At 36.6% G+C, this 14,450-nt stretch overlaps 1 protein-coding gene across 8 annotated transcripts in view; it reads left to right on the forward strand.

The window, feature by feature from the left end:
• Positions 1-14,450, forward strand: part of VPS13B (vacuolar protein sorting 13 homolog B) — an 808,377-nt gene that overhangs the window by 684,947 nt on the left and 108,980 nt on the right. The gene's annotated exons all lie outside the window — the stretch shown is intronic.

Below are 14,450 nucleotides of genomic sequence, written 5' to 3' on the forward strand. Positions count from 1 at the left end.
TTTTTGCATGCATCTCGAGAGAAAAATTTGTCCCGTAAGGTCTGTGATGTACCCCTAAAACAGCAAATTAGGTGTCTGTGGCTTTTATTCTAGTCTATGATATGTTATGAATGTAACTAAATTGTCTAAAAAGCATTCCCAAAGCTCATCTTTTCCACATTACATTCTTTCTACATGATGATTCGCTTAACAGGACATAGGTCACCACCAAATAATGGTGGTCAGTACAGCCAGAAATTCTATCTGCAGATTTATGAAGAAAGAGCCAGTCATTCCAGCCCAGGAAATTTGCCTCTCTGTAGATTTTCTGAGATGATTTTGCAAGACTTAGAAAATTATAGGTATCTGTGAGAGCCTTCTTTGTTCCCTTAGCCACCTGAAACCTGAAAACACACCAACTGAACAGAGCTGTGGTTTGATATGTTCAGTTGGTATGTAAATAGACATATTTTCTAACACCCCGTGGCTGTTCTTAATGGTAAATCAGGAAAGTATAAGGTTAAGAGTGATTGGCACTAAACTACTGTAAGTCATTATTTCAGGCAAATTTGACATGACATATAATAGGAAAAGAATCACAATCAGTGTCAAAGGCATTCATGTTTCCTTGTAAGGGTATAAATCATCAGTGTGCCTGACTGCTTTTCTTTTGCATTTCACTTTGGGACTACAGTGTTGAGGTGGTCATTTGCGAGTATGATTGTCCTAGGAAACTATACAGTTTACTCATGTTTGCTTTATCAGATTTGAACATATATTTGAAATTCCAAGTAGTTTTGTGTGTTGTGAACAAAATTTAATTATATAACATAATAAAAAATTAATGCTTGCTGATTTTCAAGTTTATAGTCAAATTTTATCCATTTTTAAAAAACTGGCAGGTAATTTGTGCCAATTACCGGTCATTTCTTGTCAATTGGATTTTATGTATATTTGAAATATAACAGTTCACATTTTGTTTAATGATATGTGTTTTGTATTCAGTCATAATATTTCCAAGGTAGGGAAGACTTTGAGTTGAATCCTGAAAAGATGAAACACATCTTGTACATGTGTGAATTTATGTTATTTTTATATTTATATAGTGTTTATTTCTTGACCTTTTATATATTGTTCATTTCTTGACCTCCAGGGGGCCTTCCCTGATATCCTCCATCTCCACCCAAGCTGGGGAAGTTGCCCTTCTTTAGGACACGCTGGGCCTATTTATGTTACTGATTCCTTCCTTCACTTTGGGCTTCTTGAGGGCAGGGTTTATAAGATGTTTATCTTTGCTCTCCAGTGCCTAACATAGTACTTAGTGGGTGTTGACTGTGACTGAGTGAAAGCTTAAAATGAAATAGAATAAGTTTAGCTTAATGCATTGAGACTATCTCCTAAAGGTAATTGCCAAAGTAAGAGGCCCTGCCTGCATATTCATCTTCGTCTGGGCTTTACATACTGTTGTCATGATCAGTTTGGTGGATCTGTGAAGCCTCCTGAATGAACAGGCTGAAGACAAGGATACCCTTGTAATATTTCTGGTAAGAGGATTAAACAAAGAGAATAGCAGCTAGGATTATAGCTCATTCAGCACAGGAGAGTCAGGGAGTTACAAAGGTACACAAGCTGGAGTTCCATACGCACCCGATATACACAGATAACTATGAGATAAGATTGTATCACTAAGTGCCAGTAAGAAGAGTTTAAGCTGTATGTGTTTGGGGAGTTCAGAAGAGAAATCGCTTCTAATTTTGATTATTAGAGAAGGCTTTTTGGTTTGTTTGTTTTTCTAGAAGGAGATGAAGAGAATAGGTTTGAAAGATGGATGAGATTTCAAGAAGCACAGATGGAGACAAACTGATGGCAGCTAAAGGCATATGTAGTGTAAAAGTAGGAGGTTAGTTTGGGGAGACAGGAAAGGGCCAGAATTGGGGCATAATTCCTTAGGAATGATAATGGAATTTGCACGGTTTCATTTTTACCACATTGAGATTTATTCCCCTAGCACACTTAATCCAGAATACCAGAAGTCAACCAAGGTTACTATTTTGAAAACTATACTGTACAGCCTGCCCTTTACTCAGGGGTTGATTATGCAGGTTTAGTTTTTTAAATTTTTCATACTTTTTCTTCTTTTTCCTTCCTGTTATCTGCCTACAAATAACTCTTCTTCCCATAGTACCTCCATCAGAGTTAGAATCACGAGTCACTATTGCCTACTTATTAGCAGTTCTGTATAAGATCTGGTGAAAAGACAGTATGGAAAGATAAGCTCTCCCACTGATAAATAGTTAAACCACATTAATTTGGACTGTAAAGACAGGTTCAAATTTACCAGAAAAGTATGGAGTAATTGTGTGGAAACAGATTTTTCTTAAACATACTTTAAATCATTTCTGGCAATATCAGGTACTTAACTATTTATGTATTACTTGTTAGTAAGTTCCATGAAGTCACGAACCATGTCTGTCTCCCTTGCTGGCCATTGTATCCCTAGCTTGCCCTTGACATAGAAACAATAAATATTTGGTAAATAAATTAAAAATACTTGATAGGCTAATTAATCTCACTTTTACACATACATTTATACATGTGTGTGATATATGTGGTACATATAAAACTATGTACTAAATAGAGTATAGATATTGTCAAAAATTGTGAAGGGTTTGAGCTTTACCCCATTCGCAAGTTAACAACTTAGCCTGCCAGAGTCTCATGGATGCTGAAGAAAATATGGGAGCGCTGGATCAGAGGTGAAGGATATTTTATTACCTACAACAGTGTGTCTGCATATGTGCCAGTTCCCCAAGCCTCAGTTCCCTTAGGGTGACATGAAGAGAGCCAGGTGATGCTTAAACACACGGTGAGTTACATTAAAAGACAGGAACCCCAAACTCAGGGAACCTGAAATTTTTGAAATGGGGAGGAAGCATGCCTGCCCTTTTCAGAGACAGAGAGACACTGTCTCTGCCTTCCATAGCTGTTTGCTATAGAAGTGAACTTGAAAAGATAATCTGGAGCAAAGACAATGCCTTTTTCTAAAATATGTGGAAATGTGATAGACCTGTGGCAAAGTATCTCCCAAGAGACATATACTCTAAAGGGCCTCTGTGAGGGCAACACTTTTCATCTAATCAAGGAATCAGCGAATTACAGCCTGCAAGCCAAATCCAGCCCACCACCTGTTTTTGTAAATAAAATTTTATTGGCACACAGACATACTCATTTAGATATTACTTACATGCTGCAATAGGCAAAGTCAAGTAGTTGCAGCAGAGAGCATATAGCACGCAAAGCCTCCGGTGTTTGCCTTCATCCAGCCTTTACAGCCAGAATTTGTTGACTGCTCAATCTAAACATTTAACTTTAAGACAAGCCCTCATAAAATATTCCAAGCTTGCTTTTTTGTTCTAAAGTATTTTCAGATTTTTTAAAGTTATTCTGTAATCCCAGTTGATTTCTTCCCAATTACTAAGGGTTACCCTGTCTGTACTATAGTTTTTTCTTATTACAAAGGGTTGTTAAGAGCAATTATCAGTGATTACTGTATTCTTAACTTTTTTAGTTTTAAAAACAATCTTATAGCAGATTATCACAATACAAGTATTTGGTTTATGAGCATTGCTTATTTGTCAGGCTGCATGCTTTTGAACCTCTGCCACAATCAGGTAACTAAAATATGCAAGTCATTATAATAAAGTGAATGAGCTCCCTGGGTTCTAGAATCCTACAGTCCCAGGTCTGCAACTTACCATTGAGATCCTTAGCAAGTTGTTTAACCCTTCTTTATTTTCCTCATCTGTATAATGGATATGCTCTTACTAACTTAAAGAATTACCATTGAGATTGAATAAAACAATGAAAATCTTAGCACATAGTATGCACTTTAAAATATAAACTTTCTTCCTAAAATATAAAGCAAAAAAGCAAGTCCTATATTTATATATCACTTTAGAGTTTTAAGAGCTAGAGTAGTCTTATTCCGTCTGCTGAATTTTTTATGGATGAGAGTATTGAGGCTCATATTGGTTATGTGACTTCAAGTCAAGGTGACAAAACTAGTTTGCAACTAAATTTAGATTAGAATTAAGTTCCCCTGATTCCCAATTAGTGTTCCTTACAGCATACTATGTACATTTGACTATTCCATACAGATGAGTAAAATACCTGAACAGTTACAGCTGACGCTAGAACACAGTAGTGAGTTTAGGGTTTGTGGCCTCATAAAAAGAAACCATAAAATAGTAAAGTTGCCCTTGCTCTAAGTTAGTTTTGACTCAGAAGTTCTTAATATATTTTTATTATTTGTCTTTATGGAAAATATTATCTTGAAAGATGTCATATTACACACCTGCATTTGCTTGAAACTTGGTAGCTTGATAAATTGATAAGATAACTGGGTCATATGTTAAGTTTTTTGAAAAACCAACCCAAACATAGATCCTAATAAAAGAATGTTACACATTTCCTTTTAAAGGCTAAAAAAGCATTTCTCAGGACTCTTAAATTACCATATTCTGATACCAAGGGAAAATAAAACCTGGACTTAGAGTCTTGTTTGTACTTAGAAGGTTTTCCGGACAGGAAGGCAGTCTTGATGCAATGCAGTAAGCCACAATACCAGTGGGGCATTACAGGTGAAAAATCTGCAGCTGTACCCCTTCACCACAATGTATTACAACTGTACGCTGGAATATTTCCTGTACAGAAATAGGGTTTGGTTAACTTTGTTTCCCAAGAGTAGATCACATTAAAATGTTATAAAATCATGATTTCCTGCATTTTGAATACTTGTGGTTTCTCAACTGGTTCCAATATTTTAAGTTTTCTTTTTTTTTTGTATGACTGCTATTAGTTGAAGATGTATAGAAGCTTTTCTTTTCCTTCTTCAAAATCAACTAAAAAGCAGATACATGTAAAAACTGGTATTATAAGCTAAAAAATTTGAGATTATATACATATTTGTATTTTATGCCATTATTAAATGGTAGGTTTATACTTTGAAGTAGAAGCATAAAAAACTGACATGCTGCTATTAGAATACATTGTATTTTTAATTAACTATTGAAAAGTATCTCTACTCAGTTGCTTTTGTTTTGTGTGATGAATATGTTTCTCCTCTTATAAATAATTTTTTTGTTTGTTCTTATAAATAATTGATTGTAAAAATGTTCTTCATGTTTAAAAGGACAGTTACTTAGGTCCAGTAATAATCATAAATAGAAACCACATCTGTATTTGCAGAGGCAAAGCTGGTTTTTTACCTTGTTAGGTTTTAATGTTTATATTGCTCTTTACGTATCTTAATTTCTATAATAATACATAGATGTCCATTATCCTAATTTCTATAATAATATATAATAAATATATAATAAATTGTAAATAATATGTAATAAATTATCCTAGTTTATGTAATGATACAATGTATATATATGTTGTCTCTTTCAGTCACCAATCAATCCACTATTTTATGCTCAGACCTCACGTTCTATATTTTAACTATCCACTTACCTACTCTCTAGTCATCAATTAAAAACTCTTTATCTACCTCTAATTTTTCTAGTGCATTCCCCAGTGGGGAATATATTTGGTCTTATCACCACTTTGACATTGCGATAAATGTAGTGTATCCTATTACTTGCTTAATGAGATAAAATAACTTTCTGTTAACAAAATAAGGGTTTTACAACAATTAACTCTTTCAAAAGTTATCAACTAGGAATGTTCCAGTGTGAAAAACCCTTTTCCCACCCAAGGGTGTAGGTCAGAAAGAATTCGAAGAAATCTATACTTGAGGCAGTGGATAACAGAAAACTGTAAAGCTAAACAAAAGGCTCAAAAGGAAGAGCTGGGGAATGAGATGTCCACACAGACTTTGAAAAGTTCCAACAGGTTCCTGGGAAACTAGGAGAATATGTACATGCATAAATCTGTGCACTTACCCCAAGCTCTGCACGTGCTAAGAATGACCTGAGAATGCCCTGTGCTCTCACCTCAGGCTGACCTTAAGGCTCTGCACAAGCAGGAAGGGAAGGCCAGGGGAGAGTTGAGGGCATGCCTTAATAGGCACATAGAGCCCCTCAGCAGAGACTGGGTATACTTGTTTCCAGGCCTTTAAGGAAATCTCTGTCTAATTATTAACTGACCACTAAGCTCACCAAGTAGAGACTTCAGTGGCCACATATAAAGAAAACAGACTTTTTAGAATTAATTCGTAAATGTTAGTAACAACAACAAAAAAAGGAGAACAAATATCAAGGACAAGAAGCCCTGGGGAAGGGAGTCTGATTTCCACAGTTGCCATTATTTATTAATAATATAATAATAGTAATATAGTTAATACTTATTAATATAATAAAATTGTATATCATTTATAATGTCCACTTTCCAACAAAAAAGTATGTACTCTGCAAAGAAACAAAGTCTGACCCATATACAGAGGAAAAAAGTAATCAATAGTAACTGTCCCTAAGATGCCCAGATGTTGACCTCACTAGACAGACTTGAATTGTCTATTTTGAATATGTTCAAAAAAACCTAAAGAAAGCCTTGTCTAAAGGACTAAAGGGAAATATGAGAATGATGTCTCACCAAATAGAGAATATCAATAAAAAGATAGAAATTGTAAAGAAAAAAAAAAAGAAATCCCAGAGTTGAAAAGTATAAAAAGTGAAATCAAAAATTTACTAGAGGGGCTCAATAGCAGATATGAGCAGGCAGAAGAAAGAAGCAGTGAATTTAAAGATAGGTCAACTGAGATTATTGAGTGTTGAAAACAGAAAGATAAAAGAATGAAGACAAGTGACCAGAGCCTTAGAGACTGTGGAATACCATCAAGTGTACCAATATGTGCGTGAGGGGAGGCCTAGAAGGAAAGGAGAGAAAGGAGAATAAAGACTATTTGAAAAGCTAATGGCTGAACGTTTCCAAAATTTAATTGAAAACATTAGTCTGCACATCCAGGAAGTTCAATGAACTCTATGTAGAAGAAACTCAAAGATTTCCATACCAAACAATCAACCTATCCCAAAAAAAAAAAAAACAAAAAAAAAAAAAACCACCCTGACTGCAACTAGAGAGAAGTGGCTCATCATATGTAAGGGATACTCAGTAAGATTAACAGCTGATTTCTCATCAGCAACCATGGAGACCAGAGGCAGAGAGATAACATATTCAAAGTGCTGAAAGAAAAAGGCAGCTAAAGAGAAAATAATTGCCAAATTAAGTAACTATAAATGACTGGGATTAATGGTAAGGGTCAAAATGTATTCTGCGTTCAGATTTCTTTCTATGAATCCACTTTAAAGAAACTGAAACTGGAAATTGTAAATGATACATTATGGAGTCTATTTTTCTTCTTTAATCGAAAGGTAATTAGTTTAAGGAGCAAAGGATTTATAGCCAAAAGGTCTGCCACTTACTAAATGTGTAACCTTGAACATATTACCTAACTTCTTTAAGCCACAGTTCACTTATCTGTAAAATGGGAATAATGTATTCCTCACTAAGATAATATACAAAAAAAGTCTGTAAATTGTAAAAGGCTGTTCTTCTACCACAGCTTCCATCAGTATTTTTATTACTGCTACTACCAAAATCACGGATAATGATGGAAAAGCGAACTGTTTTACCCCTACTGTACTGACCTGTTAATTGGTGTCCTGAGAAATCTGGAAATGTAGTGGGAGGAGTGATAAAGATGGTATCCTCTGATGTAACCTACCCTTAATAACTTACTACTGAATGGAAGTTCCAGCTTTGTGCTCACTAACCAGCCCTACACAGTCAGCTAGGCTCTCTATTTCTTCATAATATAAAGGAAAGGACAGTTGAATCAGATTGATAGAATGTATCACTTGCTAAATACTACCACCTCTTTATTATGTACGTGAATACAGGGAACACACTTCCTCTGTATCCTTTTCTTAGGTTGCTTGGTGGCACTGAGTGGGCGAAGGGGCAATGGCCCAGCTTTAGCAGTCCCTGGACAAAGAATTCAGACCTGTTTATCTATGAGCAGATGGGCAGTTGCAACCCTGCTAATAGTCTTGGCAGTACTATTAAATAATAAAAACAAATTAAGTGCCAAAATATTCTTTGCACCAAAAATATTTTTAAATGGCCAACACACATGCAAATCTTCCCAAATTAGCCATCAAATGGAAACAAATCTTGGAATCATATTTTAAATGCAAAAATACATGTGCTTTTACCAACTGGCAGATATACAACCTAAAATATATTCATATGCAGAGACCACATATGCTTAGAGTACAGTTTATTATATATGGCTGGCTAATTTTTTAGGTCCTGTCAAATAATGGATAGGAAAACAAAATGTAATAAAAATATATATAATCTTGACAGTCATTTGAAATGTACCATGTGTTACATGTGGAATGTTTTCCAGTGAAACCAATTTACTTGTTCCCACTTCCCATGACTCAGTACTAGATATTTAGGCTTTCTAAACTATTTTTGGCAACCAAACTTTCTTGGAATAGTCATCTTTCCTTCAAGTTATTCAGTGCAAGCATTAATAACAAATCCTCAGTTATAGATATGTAACTAAAAATCATTCACATCATCTCCTTCAAACCTAAAAGCACAAAATAAAGTTATTTTAAATAGATCACACAAAATAGAGCCCAGATTTATTCCTGAGAATAATTAATTGCTGCCATATGAATCACAATGTGACTGCGTTAGATTTTTAGTTTAATTCTGTTACTGCTAGACTAGAGATTAGCTGGGCAATGTCTACCTCTAACTGAAAGGCAAAGGAAGATTAGTGAGCTAATGAAAAGTTTGTTAAAAGTGGGTGTGATTGCAAAGTAATTTGAAAGGAGAGCTTAGTATATAAAACAAAACCTTTTTAGAATAGAAGGCTGTAAAAAAGATTATTTTTTCAGCATCTATCTTCATTCATAAATTTTAAAACTATTTATTGAGCATATACCATGTACCTGACTCTCTGCTATGAGTTTATTGGAGAAATAGCTGGAGTTCGTTAAGAATGCTTGTCAGAGAACACACGGAATGCAGCCAGGCCTCAGGAAGGAGCAGTAGGTTACTTTTAGAACCACAGCCATTGTCCCTACCCTCCCAAATGAGGTCTTAATTCCAACACATGCCTCGCTTCCCTCTTTCCTGGTCACTACCCAAACTGTAAGATTTCGCCCCTCTTGCCTAGATACTGATTTGTATCCCTTTTTCCTTCCCTTACCAAAACTCCTTTCTCCTCTACCTCCCAAACCCTTCCACTGAGCCCTCTGGAACACCTGTTCTGTGACTAGTGAACTTCCCTAAACCTCAGCCTCTTCTTCAAGAATTTCCTCTACCTCTTCACCTTAAATGAAATCCTGCTGTCCCCTGGGACTCTGTACACCACTGTAACCCGCCCTGAGGTGGAAGCAGTTTATTCTCCCACATCGTTTTTACCTCAGGGTCAGGAGATAAGGTGCTCTGCTGCTCACCTATGCCACTTGCCTGTACTCTTCTCCCCTCCTGTAAAGGCTTCCTGCTTTTTTGAGACTCCTTCCATCCAATTATATCACCCTCACCCCTCTTCGTTGTTGCCATCTGCTATGTATTTGGTCGTCTGCCCTCATTCTCAGAAGTCTTCAGCCGGTGGCTTCCAGCCTTTTCCTTCACTGCCATCGACATCCATGTGAGAGAGCCCCAGCCAAGACCCCAGCTCCTCACTCTAGTGACCTCCTGCGCCACTCTGTCTAAGTGCCCACTGCCACACGCAAGTCCTGGAGCCTGTCAGCATCCCAAGCTGCTCCACCTCCTAAATCGCTCGTTCCAGCATCCTGCTCTTACTCACAGTCTGTCCATCTCTCCAGCCCGCTCATTCGGCAAGCCCCAGTACACTCATTCATTAAACCGTGGAGAAATCCATAGTTCTCTGCTTTCTCCCTATCCATCAGCTTACTCTGTTTTCACATCCCCTTTCAACCATCTTACCTTCTTAATTCGTCATTTAAAACACCTTCAACACAGTTAACTCCCTCTCCAGCTCTGTAGAATAGCCAACTCCATACTCAAGATTTCCACTTGGATGGCTCACTGATGCCTCCAACTCAGCTTGTCTAAAAATGAACTTACGATCTCCCCTCTTCCACCTGACACCACAAACCTACTCCCCAATGGGACAAATCAGTCTTACCCATCCCAGTAAATGACATCAGCACCCATACAGTTGCTTGGGCCAGACACCTGGGGGTCATCCTTAACACCTCCCTCTCCTATATCTAATCAGTCAACAGATTTTTATTCCTCAAGAATCTCCCACATACCACTCCATCGCCACCAACCATACCATAAGCCATCTACATTTCTAGCACAGATCACTGCCCTAGCCTCCTAATTGTCTGTTCACATCCATGCTTGCCCCGTTCTCTTTTAATACATTCTCTACACAGTATCCAGAAACTTTTAAAAACATAAATTTGACTTTAAGCATTGCTTCTTTGCTTAAAACCCTTCAAAGATATCTCATTGACATTAAGATAAAGTCCGAAATCCTTATCAGGGACTAAAATAATTTAGTTTTTATTATCTACATTTCACAAATGAGGGAACTGAGGCCCAGAGTCATTAAATAAGGTGCTCAAGGCCATAGAGCAGTGATTAAGGGTCAGGGCCAGGATTTTACCCTAAGTGAATGTAATACCAACAAGAGATTTTTTTTTATGTTGGAGAAATTTTAAAAATAAAGATTATATCTATATGATTTATAAACCTGTGGCTCAATATATATTTCAGTGGACAGTTGACTAAAATTACCTTTAAAATACTAATTGTACTGAGTGTTGTTATCAGCTTTTCTTTTGAGGTTTTGAGGACAAAAATGTTCTTAACATGGGGGAAAGGATTAATATGTGACTTTTGCAAATGTACTTATAGACATACAATCTTAAACTTTTTAAACAGAAGTTTCATTTATTAATACCCCTTTATTAACCAAGGGAAATAGGGCATATAAAGGAAAATCCTGACAAACACGTAACACATATTTTATGATGTATTTCTATAGTAGTTCTCTATTGTTTTCTAAATTTTGAAAGTAGCCTGGAATGTTCCAATTGAAGTATGTAACCTCAGAACCAGCCTCACACAAAGTTGTGAACTAAATAAAATTTTTCTTTGGCTTTCTTCCAAATCTCTCTTTTTGAACTTTCACAGTTTCTCTTTGCCTAAGCCCCAGTGTTGGTACAGTTTACTTTCATTGCCCTTAAACTACCTAATGGCTTCCCGCAATGGTTCCCAGCTTGCATTGCCTTTTATTATGGATTTATTCCAACTGTCTCCTGTACATCAAAACTTGCTAGTACTTTTTTCTTAAGGCCTCACTCTACTTTCCATTGTGACAGCCAATTTTCATAAGCTATTATACATGAATTTTCTTTTAACTAATTATTTATTTTTGCCTGCGTTGGGTCTTTGTTGCTGTGCATGGGTTCTCTCTAGTTGCAGGAAGCAGGGGCTACTCTTCGTTGTGGTGCGCGGGCTTTTCATTGCTTTGACTTCTCTTGTTGTGGAACACAGGCTCTAGGCGTGCGGGCTTCAGTAGTTGTGGCGCACGGGCTCAGTAGTTGTGGTGCACGGGCTTAGTTGTTCCGTGGCATGTGGGATCTTCCCAGACCAGGGCTCGAACCCTTGTCCCCTGCATTGGCAGGCAGATTCTTAACCACTGAGCCACTAGGGAAGTCCCTATTGTACACTAATTTTAATGGAAAACTTCTGGAGACAATACCAGAAACAAGTCTTTTTTTCACCCTATTTGCTGTGTAACCTCTCTACCAAGAAGATGATTTTTGAACTTTACATTCTGTTAATTTGTTACTAATTAAAAAAAAAAAGATAGGTACGTTAAATACGCTTTTCTAAACTCATTTGCCCTCTCCCATGAGATTCTTATGTGTCTCACCCCACTTCCCACATCTTATCCATTTCTACTTATGACTTTCTTAAGCTAAAGGACTGACTTACTGGCAGTCTAGAAAGGAGTTAGGCAAGGAGGTGTTCCTTTATCTCTCAAGTAATAGGCAACATACAGGGAAATATTTTAATAGGTATGCAGCAGAAAACCATATTGAACTCTGATTACAAGGTTCCTGAACATCCAGGCTCAAGGTTTATTATTTTCTTCCCACAGGTCCAACCCATTGTTAAGACATCTAACAAGCAGGACTCTTATTCACAACCTACCTGATTCTTTTAACAATACCCAAGCTTCAGAAGTGTTCTTTGAGCATGAGAAGGATAAATAATTAGTAACTAACATTTCTTAAGCTTTTATTATGTGGTATTAAATGGAAGGCTTTGTCTCTTTTAATCCTCACAACAATTCATGAGATAGTTCTGTTATTATCCCCTTTTTAGGGATATGAGTACTGATGTTAGAAAAATTAATTTACCCAAGAACTCATAGCTAATGGAACTAGAAATTGAATCCCATTAGGTATAACTCCAAAGTTTATGCTTTAATCTTCTATACTTCTTTGTGGAGAATTTTTAATGTGCCATAGATGGACTGAATCACCCAGGATATGTGTATTCGTTCATTCATGAATTATTCATTCATTCATTCAGCAACTTTTTTTGAACATTCACTGTATACAGTTTGCCAGGTTCTGTGAAAATCCAAAGCTTAGCCAAATGGAAATCATTCCCTCAAGGAATGTGTCTACCAGCGAAAATGTCATGTATAGAAATAACTGTAACATGAGGTGTATAGTGATAAGAGCTATGAAACAGATTCCCATTTTTAAAAACTATTGGAGTTCAGAAAAGGGAAAGCATTTCTCCATCTGGGAGGTGAAAAGGCTCAAAGAAAGGTGGTATTTCATTTGGACCTTGATGGATGGGAAAGATTTAAACATTAGACAGTGAGAAACCAGGGATTCTATGGGTATTTGAGGCTGAGAGACAGTATAGGAACAAAGACCCAGAGAGGGGAAAGTTAGAAAAATGTATGTCATGGAGAGCAAGAAGAGGGAGAATTTCAAGAAATGGTGGCTAAAAGTAGAATTTATGGATATGTCACTTGTCCTTATCACTAACCAAAACATATGCTCTGTTTCATCACACTGTTAGCCTCTTATGCATATCCATTTTGTGCCCCTTTCGTCCATTTAGCACGTCGCCATACGTGGATGCTCAAGTCCCCATTTAAGGAAAAGAAACTGTTATAGATGGAGGTAAAACTTATTCCCATTCAAAGATTTAGAATCACTTATTTGGGAAAGGAAGGTTAAGGAGAAATCTATTCATTCAGGAAGCTTTTATTAATATCCTGTTATGTTCCAAAAACTGATGCTAATATTTTTAAAAATAATATGCCATTTTTGCCTTAGGGATCACAGAGTCAACTAAAGGAGACAAACATGTAAATAAGGAAGGGCGAAATGTAATGACTTCTATGATAGAGGAGTAAGTTAGACATGGAGGTGACACAAGAGAGGCAGTGACCAGTTCTGAGAATGGTCATAATTAGGGAATGCTTCCAAAAGAGGAGACACATCTGAGCCCAGTCCTTTTTTTTTTTAAGACAAATGGGATCAACCCACATGTTCTATTTTGAAGCTTAATTTTTTTTAAGTTAATGATATATCTTGAGTGTCTTTTGTGTTAGTGTATATAGGTATTCCTTATTCATTTTAACGGTTGTACAGATTCCATTCTGTAGATCTGCATGTTATATTTAATTCCATATTTGTATCTTTCCAATTTCTTACTAATACAGTACTAAAGTAAACACACATACGTACACACACACACACACACACACACACACACACACACACACGTATTGGAATATCTGTAAAACAAATTCTTAGATGTATCCTTCCAAGCATTTAATAGATATTGCCAAATTATTCTTCAAAAATAATGGGTAGAAATGCTTTTCCCACACCTCTACAGAAATTGGAAATGTCAGTCTTTTCAAACTTCCAGATTAATAAATAAAAATACTACATTATTGCTTTAATTTGAACTTATGTAAGTATTAGTGAAGTTGAGTATCTTTGCATGTTTACTGGCTGGTTATATCTTTTCTTCTGTAAATTAATTGCTGTCAGAATCTGGGATTTTACCTTATGCAAGCTAATGTTCTATGGATGCTCACAGAATATATTAGACTTTTGGGTCAGAAACAAAGAATATTATTGCTCGTGGCACAGCAAACAGTGTGTGCATCATGTTTGCATTGGTTTCTCTTGCCCCCAAGTCCCACAAGGGCGATGCAGAAGGGCCCCCAGGGGGATGCTCTGCATGCAGTAGATAAATGGCACAGCATGGAACATGGAGCTTGTCAAATCAACCTCTTTTAGAGCAAGTCTGCTCTTTGTCCTGGAAAGAAACTTTACCTCATCACTCAAAGATACTTTCTGCAAACAGAACCTGGGAAATGGTCCCTGTTAACAGCTTTCAGGGCCTTGCATCCTTTACATACCTGG

Source organism: Leucopleurus acutus (genome assembly GCF_964270905.1).
Source record: "Leucopleurus acutus genome assembly, chromosome: 17".
Taxonomy (NCBI): Eukaryota; Metazoa; Chordata; class Mammalia; order Artiodactyla; family Delphinidae; genus Leucopleurus; species Leucopleurus acutus.